The sequence below is a fragment of the Mus caroli genome, unplaced genomic scaffold (genome assembly GCF_978045245.1).
Source record: "Mus caroli unplaced genomic scaffold, Mus_caroli_1 scaffold_10, whole genome shotgun sequence".
Taxonomy (NCBI): domain Eukaryota; kingdom Metazoa; phylum Chordata; class Mammalia; order Rodentia; family Muridae; genus Mus; species Mus caroli.
The window spans coordinates 68,255,987-68,281,577 of NW_028227265.1; the positions used below are offsets into that span (position 1 = coordinate 68,255,987).

Consider the following 25,591-nt stretch of genomic DNA (forward strand, 5'->3'; position numbering starts at 1 on the left):
GCCTCTGGCCCCCAGTGGCATTTCATTTGGGTGCTTCCATGTTTAGTTTTCATCCCTTTCTCCCAGCATGCCCTGAGATGGGATTTTGAGGGCTCCTCTATTTCCTCTGTAAAGGAAAAACCAGACTTAAAAACTGTGAGGCAATCGCCTATGACAAGCAGCCAACATTTCTGTTGACTTAGGTTAAATTTTTCCCTTTATCAATCTTGGAAATTAGAGCCACAGAAACCCAGTTTATAGCTTGGCTTCTGCTAAGAAGGGATTTGCAAGGAGAAAGATGCAAAGGGCGTGGCAAGGTTAAAAGGGGGCGGACACCCTAACCTGGGGCTGCTCCCCAGGGCCTCAGCCACGCCTCCCTGCCTTGCTCCAGCTGGCCCAGCCGGGCGACGCTGCAGGACTCTTATTTTGAAAGGTTGCAGCCCGAAGCCCTGGGAGGCTCACTGAGTCACTGAGCTGCTTGGCGCTATAAAGCTGGGGTACCTGCCCGGCGCAGCCGGAGGAGCCCTCGACACCCACCCTCTTGCTTTGCTGAGACCCCAGATCGGCGAGCGCCAGGCAGAGCCGGGAGACTCAAGGTAGGCGTGGGAGTCCTAGCACCGTGGCTACTAGAAAAAGTTTGAATTAAAGAGCTGACAGTGCAGGGCTGCGGGACAGCCCTTAGGAGCGAGCCGCGACCGGCTGAGGATACCGAGCAGCGGATCGCTCCTCCCCAGAGCCTCTCCTTCCCACTAGCGGGATCTTAGTCCTGAGCCCTGGAAATTGAGCTCCAGATGGGACTTTTCCGCTCGGGACTGAAGAAGATGCTTTGATACTCAGGAGGACCCTCTCCTGCTTCTTCTGCTTCTCTGACACCACCCCCCTCTTAAAGTAGGCACCACTTGGAACAGGCAGAGCTAGAGGGGCTGCTAGAGACTTGGTGGTGGGGGAGGGGGATGACCTCATCCTCTGGCTGTCGGGTTTGGTCTTGGAGGAGGGGTCCACACCTCCCAAGCCCAAGCCCCTCCCCTCCGGGCTTCTCTCTCTCTCTCTCTCTCTCTCTCTCTCTCTCTCTCTCTCTCTCTCTCTCTCTGTGTGTGTGTGTGTGTGTGTGTGTGTGGTCTCTGCGTGTCTCTTTCTGTATGTGTCTCTCCTCTTCTCTTTCCCTCCCTCCCCCCTTCTCTCTCCTCCCTCTCCTTTCTCTCCTCTCATGCTACGTGTGCACTACACACACCATGACCACATTCACATTGCGTACAGAACCTGGAGGACTTGTGCTGTGTGCGGATTCCCCCTTGCCCCCCTCCCGCCCCCATCTAGTAGGTGAGACTTTCAGGCTGCCTAGTGAGTGGCTCGGCTTCTGTAGTCCCCCTGGCCTGTCTATGCTTTGTGAGGTTAACTGCACCAGATTCTCTGAAGGGCCAGACTCCTCTCCTCTTGGATGATGTGTAGAAACCTGGCGCTCCAGGTCCTGAGAGAGAGGCCCGCCAAAGCCGGTGGGGGTTGGCTTCCCCGCCCTTTGCCCTATTTAACACTACTGTGACTGTCTGGAATGACGAGTTGACCAGACTCCAGAGAGCCTGTCACACTGAGCGGCAGGGTTGACACTTTTTCCTCTGTCTCTGGAAACTGACTAAAAGGGGTTAGGTCTCTTTGGACAAACTCCGCTTTCTGCTCTGCTCCTCTGGGTCTTGTAATAGTTGCAGGACTGGATAAGCCAAGCCCACACTGACTGTCTTGAGGAGAAACTCGGGGTGAATGTATATTCCTCAGTCGCTGGGGTCTGCAAGTGTAGAGTTCCAAAGATAAGCTGAAGAAAGGCAGAGAGACCAGACCCCAGCATCAGAGGCAGGATTAATAAACAGGTATGCTTTCCTGAAGAAACATCCTTTTCAGATGAGGAGCTGGTCCCACCAGCGGACCAAGGGGATGCTTGCTAGTTTCTTCTTGAACTCTCATCTCTGGAGATAAGTTGTGCCCAGCTGCTGGGGTACCAGCAGACAAGCGTGTCTTCCTTCAGACCTCTTTATATCCCCCATCAAAAGTTTTTATTTATTTATTTTTTCTTTTCAAGATTTAGAGTGCTTGACTTTAGTGGTGAAAGTCTGAGAATATTTTTCCATAGGTGCTTAGTGTTGGTTGACATACAAGAAGGTATGAAATAAAAATGTACTCCTGAACTTCTGGGTCACTGTAAAATTTAAGGTAGAGTGGCAGTGAAGTGAGCAGCCACAAGAGGACACAAGAGCTAGAAAATAGATATTTCAACTAATTCCTAACCCTCACTCTTTTTGTGGTGATCCACTGTGTATCTATAGATACATATATAATATGTATTGTTGACTTTAACAGAGAGTAGAGTGGGTTACCCAATTGGTGGCAAAACATACAGGCATTTTACTCTTCTCTTTGGCTCTGTGAAAGCCTGAGATGATGAGAAAAGAACCTGGGTGGGTAGGTAGACTGATGTAGCTTTATTTTCTGTGATTGTTGAAAGTCATGAGATTCTGATAGCTGGTGTGGGTCATAAGCTCGACTGCTTTGCATGATGTCATAGCTGTGTGCCCCACTCGCCCCCGTAAGAACACTTAGACAATGGATAGATGTCCTACTTAGAGGATCACTGAGGTTGCGGCAGAATGCCTTAGGGACTACATACAGTTTCCAGTTGATCTTTAAAGCTAAGACAATGGCGCTGTGACTATACTGCACTAGGGTCGGGTTTCAAATGTTTATTGTCCTTCTTATACCTAAACCTGGTGTTTCACAAACTTTGTTCACTGCTTGTATTACATGGTTGTAGTCTCCTTCCCCAGCCTCAATAACGTATCTTCCCCAGATTACAATAAACCTTTGGCTACTAATAGAAAGAATTTTCTGAAAAATTTCAGAGTCCATCCCACTTAAGTAACAAAGCTATTAGGAATTTCACCAAACAGTTACTGATTATCTAAAGGATTAATCCTTGCCCTCTCTCCAAATTTCTTCCAGTGTCCTGGCAAACCATAAAGCTGTGTATAACACTGTCACCTCTTCGGGGTGTATATTCACATCAGGATTTTTGTATCAAAATTTATTGGACTTTTTCAACACTTGTTTCACAAGGTCATGTAAATATCAGGTGGCTAAAGTTCACTGCACCTCACAAATTTCCTGCTATCTAGTATCTTGCCAGGCACTCCTTCATCTTCAAATCAGTGGTGGAGGAAGCCACACAAGTCACACCTTACAAAAATAATGCTACTTAAGAGTGTCAAATGCTCTTTTGAAAGTGCACTCCAGTAAATCCACTCTCCTTTGCAACGTCTAAAGATTTATTCCAAGGCGAGAGAGAGAGAGAGAGAGAGAGAGAGAGAGAGAGACAGAGACAGAGACAGACAGAGACAGACAGAGACAGACAGAGAGACAGAGACAGACAGAGACAGACAGAGACAGAGAGAGAGAGAGTCTCAGAGGCTAAAGAATTAGCAATAGTTTTACCCAAAGAGATTGAGCAGATAGAAAGCAATGGGCCTTTGTTGCAGAGAAGGGGTGGGGAGAGACTGAGTAATGAAGGCTAGAGGTATCAGGGAGGAAGAAGCACTCTGAAGGAGTTGTCTGCCTCCTGCACAGACTCTTCCGGACAGATTTTTTTTCCTGAGCTGACTTGTTGGTTACTTCTTTAGGGTTAACCATGATTGGTAACATGAGCCATCCCAGGTAGGTGTGCAGCTCAGTGTTTGTATATTTTGGATCACGACTATGAGGAAGCAAACTGAAAACAGAAGGTGGTTAGCCAGTGTCAGGTGGAGACTCCCCACTCTGCATTTCAGACCAACATCCTGAGCATCATTGCCACAATGGCAGGTGAAAATGGTGGTTTTCACAGCAGACTGTTGGAAGGCATGCTGCCTCATTGGGTGGAAATGACTTCCTCACAAGGGAAAAGCTGCCATTGGCAGACAAGGTATGTCAGCCAGAAGAAATGAGCAGTGACTATTTTTCTGGCTTCTGTTGACAGAAACCTTGCTGCTACTACTGCTTCTTCCTCCTCCTCTTCCTTCCTCCTCCTCCTCCTCCTCCCTCCTCCTCCCCTTACTTCTTCTTCCTCCTCTTCCTTCCTCTTCCTCCTCTTCCTTCCTCCTCCTCCTCTTCTTCCTCTTCCTTCCTTCTCCTCCTCCTCCTCCTCCTCTTCTTCTTCTTCTTCTTTTTTTTTTTTTGAGACAGGGTTTCTCTGTGTACCCCTGGCTATCCTGGAACTCACTCTGTAGACCAGATTGGCCTTGAACGCCTCTGCCTCCCAAGTGCTGGGATTAAAGGCGTGTGCCACCATCACCCAGCTCATCTTCTTTTTTAAGAAAGAAGTGTTAAATAGACTTTCAGTAGAAGACACGTAAAGCCAAGTGAAAGGAATAAAAACCAGAGTAAGAAAATAAAAAAAAAAACCAAAACCCTGTTCTTTGTTAAAAAACAGAACAATCACTGGCCTGGGGAAGTGGCTCCTTTGGTAAAGTTCTTACCCAGGAGACATGAGGATCTGTGGTCTAATCTCAGAACCCACATTTGCAGCCCCAGAGCTGCGGATGCAGAAACCACAAGTCCATCAGACTTGGCAAGTTCAAGTGAGAGACCCTGTCTTAGAAAAAAAGATGGATGGATACTAACTGAAGAACAACTCCTGAGCCCTGAGTTGGCTTCACATACATAACAGAGACAAGCACAGACCTGCATACAAGTGTGCTCTCATATATGTACCCACAATACATGCATGTGCCTCTATCACACACACACACACACACATACACACACACTCTGCCCCCCAATCCCTGCCCCTGAAGATCTGCTAGGCCTTTAAATGGCTGAGGCGGTATCCTTTCCCTTTGAGCTGTTATATACAGTGGTTAGACTCCCAGGCCAGCCCAGCAATGCTGTTGACGTAAGTCTGCATTATTAATAGAGCCATAAGACCAGGCCACTATATATAACACAGTTGTTATGGGAGAAAATGCACTCAGTTCCAACTTGAACACTTAAGGGGTTTTAATCCCAAAACAATGGTAAAACGGACCCTCTTTTTGTTATTTCATTTAAGCCCCAGAGGAAATGGAAAGTACAGAGATGGATTTTTCTTTCAGCCTCCCCTTCTGCTAACAGACTCCACCCTGGATCCACAAGGCAGGAAAGTGTTCCAGGCAGGAGCTAGCTTTGTAGCAACAGAGGGTTGGAGCAGAGCAGAAGAGGACAGCAGTGTTGGAGAAGAAGGGAAAACGAACTGACTATCATCCATGGGACTGTTGGGATGGGTTAGCCATGTGAGCTCTGACAGACTGGCACTGTTTCCTTACTAAACAAGAGGCTCGAGGCAGGGACACAAGCCTAGGCATTCATGTGGCTTAGTTGTATGTTTAGTAGTTTTTAAACCAGGGTTAGGTTTGAAGTGGAATCTGGTCTGGTAGAAAGAAAGAATGCACACAAGTGCTTTTTCTTCACATCTTCTTCTTCCTCTTCTTCATCCTCTTCCTCTTCTTCCTCCTCCCCCTCCTTATCAATCTATATTCCTAAAATAGTGCCAATTTGGACAAACAAGTAAATTTGAATATATATATATATATATATATATATATATATATATATACACACACACACATATATGTATCAGAAAATAGGCTAAAATATTTACTCTTATATTATTTAGTCTGCATCGTAATCCCATGTGCTCTGTACTTTGAGCACCCACATCTCAAAACTGATGAGAGGACGATTTGGAGAGGGCTAGTCATTTCCCTAGGAGTCAAACAAATGAGAAAGGGCAGCACTGGGCCTTTGTAAATCAGCAGATACTGTTGAGTAAGTTCTAGGTCCCAGGCACTGTGGGAATAAGTCAGTGTTCTAAACGGAAACTATGCAAACTTCCCTGTCCTTTTGGAGCTTAAATTCCAGGGGTGACTGACAAACTATAACCACCTTACACTTCAGATGGACTTGCACGCTGCAGGAAAAGTAGCAGCGCTGTGGAGGAGGCTGAGGAATGTCAGTATTCGGTGACTCAGAAAACACAGACCTAGACCTCCTCCTGGTTCTGAGCCAACAGAGTCCAGATTTGTTGAACAGGATTGTGTCTTACAGCAAACTCATGTTTTGTACCTCTCAATGTTTGAGTATGGGCTGTGTCCACCAGTCACTCCCAGTCCTCCGGCAAGGGACCAGGAAGTACCCAAAACAGCTCACAAAGGGCTTGACCTTTGTCCAAAGGTCAGGAGAGATGGGGACAGTGGAGGGAGGAACATTCTGAAGAAGGTGGGGACCTGTGTGCAGCAATAGGTTGGAGTCAGCCTTAGTAAGGCAGTGGTTTAGGAGTGGGTAGGAGCTGGGGAGGGAGCTTGTGGGAGTTCTCCCTGTTTCTGCTTTCTTTGTGAAATGGAGAAGTCACTCATCCACTGAGAGTAGGTTGGGGAGGGAGTGTAAGGAGCAGAATGAGAAGAGAGATGTGTGGCAGTCACCTGAGAGAAAGAGGAAGTCTGCCTGCAAGTGGTGATATGCACACTTGGGTCATCTCAAGTTCAGAGAGTCTTCTTCGTCTTAATGTCTGTGGTGTATTGGAGCTCAAAATTCTGTCTTGAGTTCTCCTGAGGAGAGAAGCTCTTCTTATCTTGTCTGTCTGTGCCACTTGCTTAGAGTGGAACTCTGCAGGTAATGTGTGTCTAGTGTTTGTGAATGATGCCTATAAGAAACTTCCTATACATTTGTCCAGAATTTTAGGGTGTGGTGGTATGAGCCTTTAATCCCTGCACTGAGGAGGCAGATATCAGAGTTCGAGGCCAGCCTGGTCTACATAGAGAGTTTCAGGCTAACCACGGCTACACAGTGAGATCCTGTCTGAAAAACAAAACCAGATCTATCTTTTTTGTTGCATTGTTCTTTGTCTTAAGTCCTGATTGTTGCTATCACATCTTGGATACCAGGATGCTCTACTGCTAGCTATTTCATTAACTTAGCCCTATCTCCCGTGGCTTAGGATTGAGAGGATTTTTTTTTTAACACGGGGTCTTACTTTGTTCAGTCTGGCCTCAAACTCCCTATACTCAAACGATCCTTCTGCCTCAAAAAGCTGAGACTACATGAGACACACTCGAGCCTGCTACAGTGACTGAGTTCTTGCTTTTTGTTGAGTGGTTTTGTATTCTGGGATGTCTAGATGGAACCTCACTCCTTCCTTCTTGTATATGCCTTTGTTAAGGTCAGCAAAGATGCCTTAGACTTGAATCACTTCGTGTTAGCCAGTGCGGCATAACACACATGGTCAGCTGGGAAACCAGGAAACCAAGGGGAAGTCTTAGAATGCGCCAGGAAATACATATCAGGTTATCTCAACTAACGCAGAGACAAAGGAATTGGTGCCGGAGATGAATGTCTGGGATAGTTAAAATGGGAACTAGGGAAATGGCTCAGTCAGTTAAGTGCTTGCCACACAGGTACAGAGATCGAAGTTTGGATCTCAGCACCCATGGAAGAGCTCACTTGCAGCTAGCCTGCCTGAATAGGTGAGCTCCAGGGAGGAAGAGACTGAGAAAGACACTTTAACCAGCTTCTGGCCTCTGTAAAACACGAACACGAACACACACACACACACACACACACACACAGACTGATGGACCGATGGACCATCACGAACACACACACACCACACAGACTGATGGACCAATGGACCAATAGACAGCCGGCTGCACCAGGGCAGACTCTTTTGGGGTAGTTGTATTTAGAGAACAAATGGTCTCATGCATCAGGGTTAATCCAAAGCTTTGCTAAGCACTGTGTGAATGGAGCTGCCTTGAACAAAATTGAGGACAGGGAGAGGAAATCGGGAGAAAAAAATTTTTTTTTAAAAATAGACAAAATGTAATTCTAAACATCCCATATAGAGACTATTTCTTGTACATCTGAAGCTGAGGTCTGGCTGGGGGACAGTGACTTGGGAATTATCACTCCAGGTAGAACTAAGTCCTCTGGGAAAACCGTGACTTTGCACCCAGAGAGCATTAGGTGAGAAAGCTGAGCTCTGTGTCAGAAGACTGAGTAATGCTGACCGCACTCAATTGACCAAACCGGCCAATAGTCTGCCAAACCTGACCAGCGATGGCGTATTGGAGGAAAACGTATGCTAGTCAAACCACAAATGAATAGCTTGAAAACTGGACTGAGAAAAAAAGTTGTGGCTTTTTTTGGTAAGGTCCCATTTTTTTACTTGTCTTCATAACTAAAAATGGATGTATTTGTAAGGAAGGTGGCATGTGGACTTTACAAAAGGTTTATTTTAGGTTCCTAGTAAGAGACAAAATGAATCCACATGTGCGTAGTACTTCTCTAACACCACACCATTTTGTTATGTAACATAGAATGTTCCTGAGAACATACTGTCCACCCCAGAAATTATAAATCTGTCCAGGAAGGTGACTACAAGACACTCGGGGACAGGGCATAAAGAATTGGGCTTTGCTTTTGCAAGGAGAAGCTTTTGTTTGCAAGAGAGAGTGAGATAAAAATTCGAAAGTCTCTTTGAAGGGCAGAAAAAGCATCCAGGGATAACGGGGCAGAGATCCAAGCCCACGCATTCCTTGGTCCCTGTTTATATACAACCGTCAGACGTTGTCAGTTTGCAAACACAGAGAGTTAGACCATGAGGTATCAGTTCATCTTCTCCCTTTGCAGAACTATCCACCAGTGTGTGCTTCCTGCTCTGGGAAACCACTCAACATGTGAAGTTTCCAGACCCTTACCAGGGTTTATTCTTTGCCTTAGGGCACAACACGAATGTCATGGTGGCTCCCTTTAAAAAGTTATTTGTTGTTTTGTATTAAACTGTTTTTAAGAAGCTGAAGAGATGGCTCAGCCTTTGAGTGCTGCTCCTGCAGAAGACCCGAGTTGAGTTCCCAGCACCCACCATTGGGTGGTTGGCTAACAACTAACTGCCTGTAACTTGAGCTCTGGGGGGATCGCATATCCTTGGGCATCTTTACCTACATGGCATTCATTCACATAGAAATACATACATACTCAAAATTTAAAAATAAGGTAATCCTTTAAGATGATTTTTTTTTCAAAACCTAAACTTAGACATTAAAATTATGCAAAGTCTGAGATGAACATCACCCAGCTCTATACGTGAAGGCCAAGTTCTCATCCTCTTAAGTACACTGGGACATTTGCCATTTCCCAGTAGGAAAGCTGAGTAAGGGAGGTGTCCTTTGTTACAGATATATATAGATATAAAATAGTGATTCTCCCAAGCTGTATCTACCATAAGACTTGGAGCTCTAGAGCCTACGGTGAGTTTGCTTTCCTGATCTCTAAGGATCCTCCAAGATACCACTTGAAAATACTCACCAAGAGCAATGGCAGAAGTTTCTAGAAGCGTTAGCTCAGCTGACAAATCTGGCAAAGTCAAACCAAGAGCACCCACTACAAGCTCAGGGACGTTTTGAAGGCTAAATGCTAAGTGCCTAAATCCCGAGAGCCATTTCCTTGAGAGAGGTTCTGAGGGAAGAAATTGACTTGGGTCATTGAGGAGTCCTCTTGGTCACCTGAGCTGGGACAGCTGAGAGAGACATGGAACAGTCACTAGTGTTGAGTGGAGATGGTGACTGCTGAGCTGGCACTCTCTGGCCACTGTATCTGTCCTGTAGTTCTCGTTAGTGTCTGTAGCTCCCAGGTGAGTTGGGCGTGACTTCAACACCCATCCTGGAGCTCCATTTTCTTCAATGAGTATCATTCAATTCTGTATTTTAATTTTGTCCACTTATAAGACCACATCTGAAAATGAAAGAGAGATTCACTTTGGAGTTTTCAAATACTTGCCCAATGTAATTGTGGCTTTCGCTTTTGACTTTATTGTAGAGTCTGTCTTCAGTCTGTAATTAGACATCTCAAAGTACACAGAGAGTGAAAGGTTTCATATCCTGTGTCGTGCAGCCATTATTGTTTTAGTGTGTGTTAAGTAAACAAAGTAATTAAATAGCATCCATAGAATGGTACTTTTATATTGTTAGTCATGTGAGGAATTATCAAGGAGCAGGATAAAATGTATCTTCATAGTCTGACCTACATTTGCCTGTGCTATGAGGATCACTACAGCATCCCTTCCTCAGAGCCCACGAGAAGGAAAATAATTTCACTTTCACTGGTAAGAAGGTACTGATGACTTGATAGCACTCAGCAGTCCGTCCGGTTAAAGGTTAAAGCCTTATAAAACCACAGAATCTAAACATCTGGGCATGGTGAAAAGACACCTGGTGTTTTCCTTGGGCTCCTGGGGATCTGCATCTTGGTCTGCATGTCTCAGGCTATCAATGCAGAAGATTTAAACACAGGGCAATGGCTTGCAGCCTACATCTATTTTCCTGAACTAGCTGAGCAAGTGGTTGCATCCCAGCCTTATTCTCTGCTGATAGACTGTAGATCCTAGCTAAGTCATCCACATCCAGCTGTTTATTCCCAGACTCCCCAGATGGCCTCTGGGTCCTTGCTTCTTCTCTTAAAATAGAGAGAAGAGCAGAGCACAGGGACAGGGGAACCTTGAGGGCGTTCCCAGCCAGTTCTGCCTCTGATCTCCTTCCAGTTCCTCATGCTCTCAGGGAGTTTCGGGTTAAACCATTTAAGAAGTTGATGATTCGGTGGGATTTGATTTTTTTTTTTTGTCTTGGAGTAATTAATACAAATCCCAGACTTCTCTTGCTCAAATTATAAGCCTGTGCATAATCAGTAAAGCTATATTAGAAATGAAAGCTTCTCACAACCCCGAGTGCCTCTTACCCTCCAGCAAACGATGCCAGAGATGGTCCGACAGATGTGAGGTTGAATGCATAGCATAGCATACATGGGCTGGGGAAGAAGCACTACCACGCCACCTGATTAGCTGGAAAGCATGGGTATGATGGTTTTGCCATATTTGGATATACTGTAATTCAAGAGATATGACATGATCAGGGAATGAGGGCAATCTCTGAGCCAAGGTCACAGGAAAAAGGTTGCTTTGCAAAACTAAAACCATTTCATAAAAGCAGTCTCATACAACAACCTGCTTAGGGGTTTCTCTTCACTGTTTAGTTTGGGTTATGGAAACTTGACCTTTTTTTTTTTCCCAAGTGTGTAAAATTTATACTCAATTTCCCTTGATCTTCATCAGATAGCTGTTAGACCTTAGCATGAACAGATTTGAGTGGCTTGGCAATATTCTGCTCACACAATGCCGTTATTCCATAGGTAATGGTGCCGCACAAAACTCCTGCCACTATGTGGTGGTTTGGGCTTTAGAAAATGCATTTGCTATCTTAATAGGGACGGAGGCTCATCACATGCATTAAGGCCTTCCATATTAGGCATTTTGGATCACATGAGGTATCTGGGGGGATGGGGGACTAATTGAATGCAGAGGCCTCTTTAGGGAAAGCAGAGTAAGGAATTCAGTCAGGTGAAGCCATCCAGGAGTAGCAAGCCCAAGCAAGAAAATCTGGCAGCACTTTGCCCATACCAAACCACCTGAGCCATTTCCTGGGCTGAAAACAATATTGCGGAAATTACACTTCCCTGCCAAACTTACCACGCCTTGCCAAAAGCGTGGTACCTTCATGTTGCCTCAAGAATCACCACAGCTGTTCATCCTATCTTCCAAGAAGCCTTGTGAAGGACAACAAGGAGTGGTCATGTCTCTGCTTGACCAGTAAGAAGAGAATGTATCCGTCTTCCTTGCTGTTCAAAAATATGTTTCTGCCACATACAGCATACTGTGAATTAGCACCCACCACGAAGCAGTGTGTGAGGCTGTGCAAACCACAAAATGGGGACAGAGTTTGTCTTTTGCTTCATTCTCTTGTGCTTAACCTAAGATTAAATAATTAAGCACCATGATTAAATAGGCTCAGAAATAAACACGGCACTTGACTCATCTTCCTCCATTCATGTCAAGCATTTTGCATTATTATTCCTTAGACATAAATGATGCTGTTAACTTTGGTATTATGTACACTCTGTTAATTCTTATACAGCCTTCTGAAATCTTTGTTTACCCTACTAAATAGATATATGTGGGTTTAGAGGAGAAACTGGGCCCACTGGTAAAGTATCTTGTTTTCGGAAGAATCCCAAGACTTTCTCACCCCATTCCAGTCTTTCAAAATCCATTTACCCTCAGTGAGCAAGATCCTGTGGTTTCTGTTAATACATTTTAGTCATAGTAACTGAGACTAACTAGATATATAGCATGAGAAGAAAAGCTGTGTAACAGGAAGGTAGAGGACTGGGACCAGCCCATAGCACTTCCTCCCTGCCAACTTCTTAACAGGCAAAGATGAATTCCAAAACTTGAAGCATTATGGTATGACATACCCAAATGTTTCTAGTGCTTTACAAAGCTAGGAAACAAATCCAGTGTCTTTGATGGACTACCAAGCTTGTATCCAGTGCTTTCCGTGATCAGCTGGGACCTGAAGGAGTAAAATTTGACTGGAGCCTTTTAAGGACGGGCAGAGCCCCGGAGCAGAAGGAAGTGACTACCTATGAGCAACAGTTTCAGCCTCAGGGATCCAGAGGCTTCTGGAGAGAACTGAGAGCCAATCACTGAGAAGCTTGGAAGAAGGGTGAAGCTGGGTGGAGAAGGAGGCCCAATGCCCCGGATTGTGGGAGGGTTGTGTGCCTGAGGGTGGAGGACTTGTCCGAAGGTCATGGATGGAGAGACGCCAGAGCAGAGGAAAATGGGAAGATTCCATTGCTATACTCTGTGTCCTAGGACCATGAAAATGAGAGTTTCCTCTCCTACAAGGAGACACAGTAAAAACTGGTGAAAGTATTTCCCGTCCCTCTCACGAGCAAGCTCACTGGATGCTTTCACAAGGAAGTGAGGGCCTCCTCATTCTTCCTGCCTTTTTCATAACTTCCACCTTTTTCATAACTTCTTCTGGCATGCTGTCCCATTAGACAGGTCATGGTGAGCGTAGAGGATCTCAAAAGTCACAAAAACATTTTAGAAGAAAGCTTTATGCTACCTATGGATCCCACCATATGAAGAACTTGCTTGGTCAGGACCAAGGAGACACAGGAAGAAGAGCTGTGGCTTTAAAATATTAAGGCAGTGCAGTTTGTGTTCAGTGAATCTTGTCTGTCTCTGTACCATTGACAAATGCCCTTTTTTAGTAGCCGATGAAACTCCAGAGTGCACTAGAGATCTCTGATTAGTGTAGTCTAGATGAATGAGGCTTCCTCTCTTATAGCTTGGAACAGAACAGAGTTGTTTCTCCAGTAGGGAATTACACACCAATGCTGTGAGTAGAACTCTTAAAACACACCATTCATCTAGAGCATAGCCCAAGAGAACAACTTGTCTAGAATGTTCCAGGTATTGAGTTTGATAAGATTCCTGTGTGCACACACTTGTACACACACTCCAAACAAAGCCCCACCACAAACTGGGTGTGTCACAACCAAGAAATAAGTCTTCAATTTTATGAAGCCTCTGAAAATTGACCATCTCTTCTCTAGACAATAATTAGCATAATCCACCTTTTCCTTCTCACCAACAAAATTCACTACCTTATGTATATTTCACTATTAACTTTCAGGTTTGTCCCATCCTCTACCCACTGCCCAATGCACAGTTTCTCCATCCTTAGAGACAAGCCCTGGGGCAGAAAACACCCTGGAGGCATTGTGCCAATGCACCTAGTACAGCAAAGGCCCAGGCTCCAGTTTGCCTGCCATGCTCTCAGGTTCACTTTTATGACTTGGAGAAATAAGAGCCAGCTCTGTCCTTTGGTAAGATAATTCAAGCATCCCAGGCATCCTGTGATCACTATAAACACAAGCCATCAGTGTCAGAGCCAGCAACATGTGATCACCCAAGAATTCCACTGTGAGAAAGACGTGAATTTATTTCTGCAGTTGCCATACACACACACACACACACACACACACACACACACACACACACCTTAGACTCCTTGCTTGTGAGGCGACCCTTTTAAGAGCCTCTTGTGACAGGAAGACTTCTTGTCGTAATTGTGCAGACTGGGTCTCATTTGAACTCATAAAGAATCCTGCTCAGATGAAAGTCGTGATGGTCTTCAAACGGTCAGATCATCTCCAAGAATTAATAGCACATTTTGAAAGCTGTGACTCTCAAAATGTGGCCGTGACCTTCACAGCTACACCCCAACAGCACCACCTTAAGAAGATAGAGCTTCTGGCATCCAGGATACCTGTCTTCTCCCACTGGTATCCAGTACGCCAGTGTCTTAACTGTATATACATTTTATCCACACTGAAAACAAGAGGTATTTTCAAAAGTAGTATCACAAAATAAATATTAACTTAATTTTTTTTGGAGACAGGATCTCTCTATGTGGCACTGTCGCTCCTGAAATACTCTGTGTAGACCAGGCTGGCCTTGAATGCACAGAGATCTGCCTGCCTCTGCCTCCTAATTTAATCATGTTGAGGCAAATATTTGATAAAAAAATGGACGCTCTACATAAATGAAGTGTGTGTGTGTATGTGTTGTGTGTCCATTCATAGGAGAACTTCTTGGAGTCGGTTCTCTCCTTCTTCCGTGTAGGTAGGCACAGAAGTCAGGAGATAGGCAGGCATGGAGTCAGGTGACTTAACCTGATGAGTTGTCTCGCTGATCCTTAAGCTTTTCTTTTAAGAGTTGAGGGTCTTACAATGTTGCTCAGATCAGCCTCAGGTTCCTAGGCTCAAGCAGCCCTCCTTCCTTAGCCTCTGAATAATGGGGACCACAGGCTCACACCATGGCATCTAGCTTAAACCTTAATAGAGTTGAAAACTCAGTTGGAAATGAGACTGAAGATCTATCTCATTTTCCCTCCCTTTTCAGATAAAAATGTGGTATATACTATGTCACTATGGAAACTTGGCTTTACCCATTAAATTTTATATCCATGTGCCTTTTGACCAACAGTCTTATTTTTACGTTTTTCCCCCATGAGATGTTCAAGGACATAAGTTAGATTGGGGAGCTTTTTTTCTTACACTCTGTACATCCGTGATCACTGGAAAGAAGGCACTAGCTGAAGGGAACAGGTCCATAGGAAAATAAGCATAAGCTTGGCCCAGTTTTTCTGAATAAGCAAAACCCAGCCTTAAAAGCACCTGCGCTACATGTATTTATAGTTGCAAAGCAAAATTTCTGGAAAAAAAAATTCCCAGAGAAGTGGAACTGTGTAAAGACTGGTAATTCTAGGAAAGAATTTTCATTTTTGCACTTGAATTTCCAACACTGAGTGTTTTATTTAGTCATATTGAAAAATATCAGGAAGGGAACTAGAGAGGTGGGTCGGTGGTTGCATGGTTGCTGCTCCTCCAGAGAGCCTGAGGCTAGTTCCCAGAACCATATGCTCACTCCCAACGACATACAGCACCAACACCAGGGATCTGATGCTCTGAGCTGGCTTCCATGGGTCATACGCATGCCACATATACATTGCATACATGCACACACATAAATCTTTTATTTTCAAAGGAAAACTATCAGAAACTAAGTTCCAGGATAACTAAGTTATTTAATTAACAGAAGTGAGTTTGAACCTATCCTTCCCAGTCAATGTTATTCAGGATGGTTCTTTCTTGTTTTGTTTTCAAGACAAGGGCTACTAAGTAAGCCTGGCTAGTCTGGAACTTGCTGTGTAGACCATTCTGGCCTAGAAGTCCCAGAGATCCACCTGCCTCAGCTCCCTGAGTGCTAGAATGAAAGAGTAAGCCACCACATCGAGCTCAGGTTATTACTTATTACTCGCTTTGCTACACCAGTGTCAGCATCTCCAAGCTAGAATTTAGCCTGAAGATTCGTTTTACTTGCAAAGAAATGGAGTCTAGAGGAGCAAGAGACTGTAAAGCAAATCCTTGGGGTGCGGTGGGGGACCAAAAACCCGATAGATTCTCCCCACACAGTCTCTAAGCTCATTTCTGTGCCAGGAGCCAGCTACTCTGACTGGTATTAGGGCCTGTGCTTAAGGGTTCTGAACTGTGGGTAAGCTGTGGGGAGCAACACATTGATCTGGGTTGTCAACAGCTAGAAACTAGAGCTACTGTCAAGAGCTATTAGGCACAGACTTGCATCCTGGCAAAAAAAAAAAAATGGCCCACAAGTTTAGGCATAGATCAGCTTTCCAACAGCCTTTGGAAACCACGGATGCAAAACTAATTTGAGGAAAATGAGAGGACACTCGGCATGTGAAGGGAGGAAACATCCAAAGCAGGAAGTCAGGGTGTGACTGGTCATGACCTCAAGTCATGCTAGCTGGAATTCTGCACCTAAGCATTGCTAGAATTTAGACCTTGAATCTGGAATGTACTATGACGCTATGCCTTAAATAGTAGTAAGGAAAGCCTTGGACTAGCAAGACATATTTCATACCAAAGAATTATTAAATGGTAGCCTTTTGCAAGTAAGGAGCAGACTCCGCTTTCTGGGTGGACTTGTCTTCCTATCCCACCAGGATCAAAAAGTACCTAGAGCTCTTATTTCAGAAAGAAATCGACAATTCAAGACGTACATTGTCTGGGCCACATTTTATAATTAGTGTGTAAGTTCAAGCAGACACAAATGAACATAGCTCAAAAGGCGCGTGAAGAGCACTAAGTGTTGTTAATGGAGCTGGGAAGAAGTTATTTGGCAAGTTTTCCTGGAGGGTGTGAGAATTTTTAGTGACTCCGTTCTTACCAAGAGGGTACCTCCCATCTGAATATAAATGAGCCCTATTCCACTGGGACATTCCTGAACACAGTGACATTCCAACTGGGCGCAACAGTTGACTTTTGTCTGAGCTTTCCTTGGCAAGTGATAACATCGGAGGAAGAGATAAGACTGCCCCTTGGAGAACTGAGCTGTAACTGGGCTCCAGACTGCCACATGCCCATTGTGTAACTGACAGCTTTCAGATTCAAGCCTGGGTCTGGTGCTTGCGGTGTTTGCCGTGTTTGCTATCGGCTTCTCAAAGATACCAGATCAGATTCTCTTCATCATTTCAACTCGAGCTGCAGAAGGTCCTCTGTATTATGCTCTGGGTGACTTAGTTATGGAATAAAAAGGGGGGAGAGTAAATATTTTGACATGTGGCAATTTTCAGGGTGTGTATTTTCTGGGTATGTATGCAAATGCTGGTGCAGGTACATCGGTACACAGAGGACAGGGGTTGTGATTGTCTTTTGTTTCTTCCTCTATCTTTTTCTACCATATTTTTTTAAGAGAGGCTCTCTCATTGAGTCTGGAGATTACTAATTGAATAGACCGACTGGCCAGTGAGTCCCCTGGACCCGCCTGTCTCGCTCCCTCTTCCAGTGCACGATGCTACTCCCAACTTTTCTTTTCTTTTTTTTTTTTTTGGCCTGGGTTCTAGGTGTTCAAAAATGAAGTGCTAATACTTACAAAGCAAGCACTATACCCAAGGGAGCCATCACCCCAGCCCTGATCCTCCCTCATTCTTGCAGAGTACCAAGAAACAAAGGATTTGATGACAAACAGGCAAAGCAGTGTCTGACTCTAAAGCCAGGAGACATATTTTGCCTGGTTCCTGAGAGTTAAACCATCCATCCGCCAGACCCTGAGTGGGGTGAGCTTGTCTTCCACTTCAGTGAGGGAAGCCTGACTTCTTGTAGCCCAGCTCCTGAAAGTAGGGAACCAGCGTTCTCTCTCCACTCCTACTGCCCAAGACAAGCTAAGCCAGGAAGAACCTAGTTCTTTGACTCTCAAGTGGGTTAATAGTATGTCTGAGCCTACCCTCCTCAAACCCCTTTCAAAGTTCCTCTAAAGATGGCAATTCTTCACATTCCCGGCATAGTTGAAAAGCTTGGAAAACCCCAGGCCAGTGCTGGGAAAGCTCATCCCCTTTTGAAGCATACAATTGCTTACCTTGTGACTTCTCATCTTAGTCTAAGTCTGTCTTCTGGGTCTGACTGGGGAGCAGCAGAATGATGTGGGAAATCGCAGGTACTTCTGACTCTCACTTAATAGGAAGGGTCCTCAGACCCTGTGTACCTAACGCTGAGGGAATGAATCTGGCCCATGTGTCACTGAAGCACAGAGAGGCCGTTGTCAGCCAGGTTACATCCTACCATGCCCCTCTCTGCCTGTGTCTCTGTGGACTCTCTCTTCCTTTCCTGGGTATCTGAAACCTGCCCATTGTACCTGTATTTGTTTAGGGACTGTGAACCTATAGTCTGACTTTTATTTTCTCTGTCTTCAGAAGCAATCAATCTCTCTCTCCAATAAATCAGAAGTGACCTACATATGTAAAATGAATGAAAGAGGCAAAAATAAAGTCAGCTGGTAGGTTGGGGTGCCAGTTCAGTCTCTTGTGAGTTCATTTTCTTGCTCCCCTACACATTTGTTTTTGTTGAAAAATTCACCCCAGCACTTTAGTGCATAACTTATCAGAGCCTCAGAAACCCCTCTTACCCACATCTGACAAGCACACGGTTGACATCAGTAACAACTAACAAGTAGCTGTCATCCAGCAAACAAAATCATGCTGAGCCAGCCTGGCACTTCAGTTCTCTTGGAAGTGTGCTAAGGCTTCCTAGAAAATGAGGCAACAGCTCGCTGTTAGGGACAAAGAAGGAGAGGGCGTCTAAAACACAAGGTCCACGGAAGCCCAGCTTTCTCACACAAGCATGTAACTTTGCTGACAGTGGATTGGTTTCCTAAGTATGAGGTGCAGGAAGACTAGTGAAACAGAAAGGACACAGCACACTTCTCCCCGGCCATCTGGTCTGTACAAATGGTGCATAGTTTGGTTGCAGAGATGACGCTACGAATGGTGGCTAGATTCTTTAGCACTGAACCTAGACCAAGTATGTAGTAAAAGCTCCATCCATATCCTAGGTTGACTGAAGAGGGGTGGGCAAGACGGACGAATGCAAATCAGCAGTGAGGAGGGCGCTAGCTCCAAAGCTCCTAGTGCTTGTGAGTGTTCATACTTGTTCTTTGACCTTGAAGTTTGAGTTATTTAGCAATACTTCCTAAACTTTGCCTTGAGCCATCATGATGATCGATTTAGTCTGTTTGGAGGGCTTTTAGGTAATTGAATTAAGTGCCTGTCACCTGACCTACTTAAGTTTTGTAGGTAGTAGGGAGTGGAAAGCCTATGCCCTGAGCTCATCAGATGGTGGGCTCTGTGCAGGAAGTATCTTTCCTCTTGCCTCAGTTGTTTTGGTTATAGTCTTTGTTCACCATTAAGCTTTGCAGAAAAATGTGAAGTAAGTCGACTCTGAGGGTCCATAAATTGGTTTGCAGAAATGTGGGTGTCTAGGGAGACCAGAAGGGATCACTTAGGCAGGTAAAGAGAGAAGTCATTCCCAGGTGAACAACCAGAAGAGAAGTGCTATGGAAACTTTTGAGAGGATCTCACGCTATATTTTTTCTTTCTGCTGGAAAGAGTTGTCAATATCTTTCATGAATGAATAAAAATTCACCTCCTTTCCCCCATAGAGCTCTTAGCCTTAAAAAAAAAAAAAACAACCCTCATATAGGTTATTTTTATTGGAGTAGTCTAAGAAGAGCTACACTCAAGTACATTCAATGTGTAGACCTGACCCTAGATTGTCTCTAGAATACCCTTGCTCACATACATTTATAGTATTAATGCCACTTCTTTCATCTCATTTTACTGAAGATAGAAGAAGCCCTGAAGGCTCTATAAGCATGGGATTATCACAGAAAGATAAAGGTGTATGTACGGAGTGTTTGGGAGGCAGATACATGGAATATGTCCAGGAACTCGAAGGGCAGGCCATGAAGTGAGGTTTAAACTGACAGCTGCAGAATGAATGATAGGTAGAACAAGCCATTAAGTTGGGAGAATCAAATATCAAAGAGTAGCATTGAAGCTCTGAGGAAAACTTAGGAATGAGAAGAGGCCATACCTAGGTACCACTTTAACTTGTGGGCCAAGTTAAAGAATTTAGACCAAAGTGTGGACACTGGAAAGAGAGGCCCATTGGACACGCAAACTTTATATGCCCCAGTACAGGGGAACACCAGGGCCAAAAAGTGGGAATGGCTGGGTAGGGGAATTGGGGGGAGGGTATGGGGGATTTTTGGGATAGCACTGGAAATGTAATTGAGGAAAATACGTAATAAAAAATATTTTAAAAAAAAGGAATTTAGAACTTATCCTAGAAGCTCAAAAACGCTCTCATGGACCAGGAAGTCAAGGAGTCGCGTGATCAGATGTGGGTTTTGAGACTCTGTGATGCTTGAAGAATGCAGTATGGGAGGTGTGTAGGAGACAGGAAATCAGTGTTTGCCATCTAGAAGAAGAGGCAAGAATCAGCAGGTGAGCTGTGGTATACTGACAGGACCAGCGTAGAGCAATGAGGAAGAGAAGATATCACCAGCTGCTGATAAGTATTGTCTCCGTGCCAAATCCTGGTCCCCTGTAATCTCTGGAGCAGCTGGACTGCGCAGCTACTCTAACATTGCCCCAGGACATAAGTGCAATAGCTAAGGTGGAGAAGGATGGATGGTCAAACCTACACAGTAAGCAAAGAGTAATCAGTGACCCAAGCTAACAAGACAAGAACTCCATACATAGTAGTTACCATTCCTTCTTACTTGTGCATTCATCCATCCATCTCTGGGCCAGTTGTTAAGCTTAGATAACATGTCAGTGACCCAAAGAAATGTCCTGCCCACATGGAGATTTCAGCCCAGTGAAGAAAACAGACAGCAACCAGAAGGTCGTGCAGCTTGGCAACATTGACTGGGGATGCAATGGTAGGATATCTAGCATCCTTAGACTGAAATGTCAGCACTCTAGATCTTGGAGAAGCCTTGTGTAGACCTGAGGGTAGGGAATACAAATTATTGACTAAGCAAAGTGACATGTTTCAGGTGTTCTCTGGGACCCCTCAGGCACCCCTCAATGAGTTGCCTAGACTTGGGCCTTGGGCCTAATCTATAAATGGAAAGACTGAAGGCCAGCTCTGTCTGTGTCTGGAGAGAGGCAGAGATTGGGGTCCTAGCCACTCCTGCTGTCCTTTTGGGGCTGGGGTGGTATTAAATGGTCCAAGCCTTTGTAGGTCAAGACACGGCTCCCCGTTCTCAACTATATATAGTAAAGAACTTACATAAGAGTGCTATTTTAAAAAAGCCTACAGAGAAGAAAAGAGAGTGCCAGCTGAATTTTTTCCACCAGAGCTCATTTTTAACAGATGTGTGTTTTTCTGTTTCTATGATGACAGTGAATCGGGGGACAGATTCCCTGGGGCTGGAGGGAAGAAAGCTGGTTACTAGGATTTAACTGTACCGTCTTTGGTGAATACGCCATTTCCAGTTTACCTTTTACTTGATGCCCCCCTCTTCCATTCCTAATTACTGATCTCCCCGTTCCTCTGACGTCTGTGTTGAAGCGTGTGAGCATTGCTGAAATGATCCAAGCCAAACCTTGCAGTGTCTTTGGGACAGTGTTGTAATGGAATGCTCTAAGTGGTGGGAAAATTAACACACAAGTGTTACCCCTGTCTCACAATAAATGTTTTATATTATCATTATAAGCTTTTTTGGGCAAGGTTTTCCTATTCAGTTTTCTCTCTTATATACTCTAGAACCAATGGAGTGCATTTTGTTGATTTTGTAAGTCAGTTTATTTCAGTGTTGACCTTGCCATGATGTCATGTCAATACTGTGGTTACAAATTCCCTTTGCCCCTGGAGCAGTTGGTGTGTCACACATAGACCTACCAGGCACACCATTTGTCCCAAATGAAACAGCAAACATTTGGTTAATAAATTACATAACATGGATGTGAATGATCATCCTGAATATCAATAGCTAACACTCACTGAAGGCTTGCTTAAACATTGCTCTTTACACGTTAGACACTAGTACTTAGGCTCTTGGCCTAGGTGCTGTTGTGGCCCTTATTTTAAAGATGAGGAAACAGATTCAGAAAGGTTAAGTGATGCAGGAAGTAATTGTTTAACTTTAAACATATGTAAGTCTCAGTCCAGTACCGACACACCCAAAAAATACATCATTACTTTTCATCACTAAGTCAGCAAGAGGTGTGTGGATAAAACTCTCCAGCTAGAAATCAGAAGTTCCTTGGGTCCTTGAATGGATTCCCTGTCTCAATTTCCTAGTGTAGGAGCCCTTGACAGAAAACAGTGGGAACTATCCACTACCCAAACTTGTAAATGCAGAAGACTTAGAGATATTGTGTGTGTATGTGTGTGTGTGTGTAATAATTTAAAAATAATATATAATATGCATTATAATATATAATTTGAAAATTATATGTTAGAAAAGTTCAGTGATTGATTTAGAAGTATAAACCCAGAACTGTTAGAATGATTTTCCAGGCCAGACTTCCTTCTCTCCAGAGCTCTTAGCTGACTGTCATTCCTCACCCACAACATGTTCATGAACAGTGAGGTTAATCTGCCTTTGTCACCAATAAGCACAGAGCTTGAGAAGTCAGTGAGGCTTGTTACTTGTAGTACGCCCCAAGTAACGTATGATATGTTGCGGGATGTCTTTTCTGTATTAGGGGGCTCAGCTCACAACCCATTGCATCTCAGTTTGTTCATTGACAGATTGCTTTGAATGTGGCCTTACCTGTCAACATCTCTGTGCCCTTGTGGCCTCCAGATGTAGGACTTTTTTTCAACTTGTTTTTGTGTCATAAAGAAAGCAAGTTGACATCCAGAAAGAGTCAGCAACACCGTGACAACTTTATATCATGGAAAGGAAATGTTCAAAGAATACCTTGACTAATTTAATTTTAACATTAAGATTAAACCATCACTACTCATAGCAAGAAGCCTGCATCAGTTAGCATATTAATATTTTATGGCCTCAGAGCAAAAGATGCTAGCCCAGAGTTAACCAACATCAAAACCTCATGGCTTCTTCATAGCTTATTTATATACCAGTCAGATAAAAAAGTAGTTTCTAATACATGCATATGTGGACAGGTACCCTTGGAGACCAGAGGAGTTGGACCCCCTGGAGTTGGAGCTCCAGCTGGGTTTGAATGCTAGGTGTGTATGTGCTAGGAAATAAATGCCAGTCTGGTTAAGAGCAGCACATGCTCTTAACCAGTGAACCATCTTTCCAGCCCCATAGAAATCTTTGATAGCAACCAATAATAGGACTACAATAAATTGAGAACCTGAAAATGTCTGCTTTCTCCTCTGTATATACACAGCAATACAAGCATATATCAAAAACAGGAAGTGGGTAAGGAGCCTCTGAGAAGCCTGAAAACCTGAGTTCAAAACCCAGAACCAACATGGTGGGATGAAAGAACTCTAGAACGTTGTCTTCTAACCTCCATATGCATGCTGTAGAAAGTGTAGACACACACACACACACACTAAAATGTAATGAAATATTTTAGAAATGGAAAGCAAAAATTTGAAAAAACATTGAATGTACTTTTCTAAATGTACTTTCTTTGAGGAGTTAAAGCCACTTTGTCAGTGCTCTCCATGGTGTTACTCTAGTTGAAGACGCTGTCACCTGACTGGCATGTAGCTTAGTAGACAGAGTGTTCGCCTATCATTCGAGAAGCCATAGCTTTGATCCCTCACACTGAATGGGTGTGGTTCACACTTAACATCCCAGCACTCAAGAGTGGAAAAAAGAGGACCAGAAGTCCAAGGGTATCCTTAGCTCCATAGCTAGTTCATTCAAGGTGAGCCTCGGCTACCCAAAACTCTGTCTCAAGACAAATAAACCTGCGGTATTGAGTGTTTCTCTTCCTGTGGGCAGCCCATTGATGAGAGCAGTTCCCTGTTTAGTCATTCACTGAGAGTTAAACTCTGATAATTTGGGGCAAAATTTCAGGTTGTAAGTAGTTTCCCTAATATGAAAAAAAAAAGTAATATTTTGTGGAGCTGAGCCAGGCTCCCTTCGCTTGCTTTGTTTGTATTAGCGGAATTCCAGGGGGAAATGTGCAGTGGAGCATGTGGGCTTCTCACTGTTTAGCCAAACTAAATTAGTGATACTGGGAGGCGTAGTCTTAAAGCTCATACAAGCTGCCTTTTTGAGGTTTCTCAAAGTTTTAGCAAGAATAATAGTTTTATTAAAAATGTACCTTTGGCTTTTGAAAAAGAAGAAAGTCTCTGTTGGACTCTTTACCTGGATGAGTTTTCCCTGAGATTCGGTTTCTAGATCTAAAAGCTCTGTGCACAGCATACTGGCTGTTCCTAACTAGAGAGTCTTGGCGTCCGAGGGGCATTAGCAAGAAAACAGTAACAGTGAGGGTGTGCCTTTGGGCTGTGTGTGAGCTGACGTGTGTTTAGCAGCCATTGCTGCCCACTGTCTGGTATTGTCCAATCTACATTCATGTCCACCTGCCTCAGCTCACCCCCTAATGTGAAGATGGGCTCTAGGTCTTAAGACTTTTCTTGGTTTTGTACCTTCCTAGAATCTAAACCAGATTCTATACGAGACTGTAAACCTAGACTCTCAACCTTGCTGATGCTGTGACCCTTTAATACACTTCCTCACGTGTGGTGACCCCATTCATAAGATTATTTTGTTGCTACTTCATAACTGTGATTTTGGTGCTGTTATGAATTGTAATGTGAATAAATATCTGGTTTGTGACTCGTGTGGGGATCACAACCCACAGGCTGAAAACTGCTGTTCCAAACAGTTTTATACATCAGATAGGCGGTATGGGGTGTGCAATCTGCAGCTAAAACGAAAAACCTCAGCTTCATAATTGCTCAAAATTAGAGGATACAACAAAGATAAGAACCGAGCTTCTAAGAACATAGTCCGGGAGAAAGATAAGCAGGCCACTTATTCAGTCTCAGTCCTCCAGTCGTCTCCTTCAGAAGGAGAAAGAAGCAAGTGACGACCTACGAGCCGGCTCAGTAGGTTAAGGTACTTGCTGCCAAACCTGATGTCCCCATGTTCAATCCCCAGGACCCACATGATGAAAACAAAGAATGCATTCCCATAAGTTGCTCTGTGACCTCCTGTGCACACTCACACACACAAATAAGTACATGTAATTTTTAGCAAAAAGAGAAGAAACAAGTGATATTAATTTTGATGACATAGTCTATTTAGCCCTCTATACTCTAAATATATCATTTGAGCGTGGAAATAATATGAACATTAGTAATGAGATCATTTTATATTTCCTTTTCTTAATTCAAATTATCCAAAATCTGGTACATCTTTTAAATTTGCAACATATCTTAACTTGGACTAACATCGTTCAAGGGTTTGGCAGCCACATGTACCCAGCTGCTGCTGTATCTTCACAGTACAGGTCTTCAGGTGTTAGATTGAGTACATACAAACTCTCTAAGACAGTGTAACAGAAATAGCATTTAATACTCTCAGTGGTCATCTCCATCTTTTGCTGCTATGTTACAAGCCAGAAGAGAGTAGTAAGAACCCATCCTGGTGGTAGAAATGAGATCCGTTCAGTGGGGAGGAACCTGCATAATATCTCATGTGGCAGGCCCATGTGGGATTCCAGCCTACAGAAAGGTCTCTTTCTTAAGATGTGGGGCTCTCAGGTGGGTGCACGGTAGGAGGAGAAGGTTAGACCCTAAGATAGAAAGTGCAAAAACCACATGAATTATCACAGGATTACAGGTGGATGCATGT

General features: G+C 44.1%; 1 protein-coding gene across 3 annotated transcripts in view; it reads left to right on the forward strand.

The window, feature by feature from the left end:
• Palld (palladin, cytoskeletal associated protein) overlaps positions 1-25,591 on the forward strand; it is a 406,494-nt gene that overhangs the window by 327,732 nt on the left and 53,171 nt on the right. The window contains exon 1 of one of the 3 annotated variants that reach the window (XM_085843946.1): positions 382-575. The exons of the other annotated variants lie outside the window; for them this stretch is intronic. The gene's annotated coding sequence lies outside the window, so the exon portion shown is untranslated. Of the gene's footprint in view, positions 1-381; positions 576-25,591 lie in introns of those variants that run through there. 3 annotated transcript variants of the gene reach the window in all.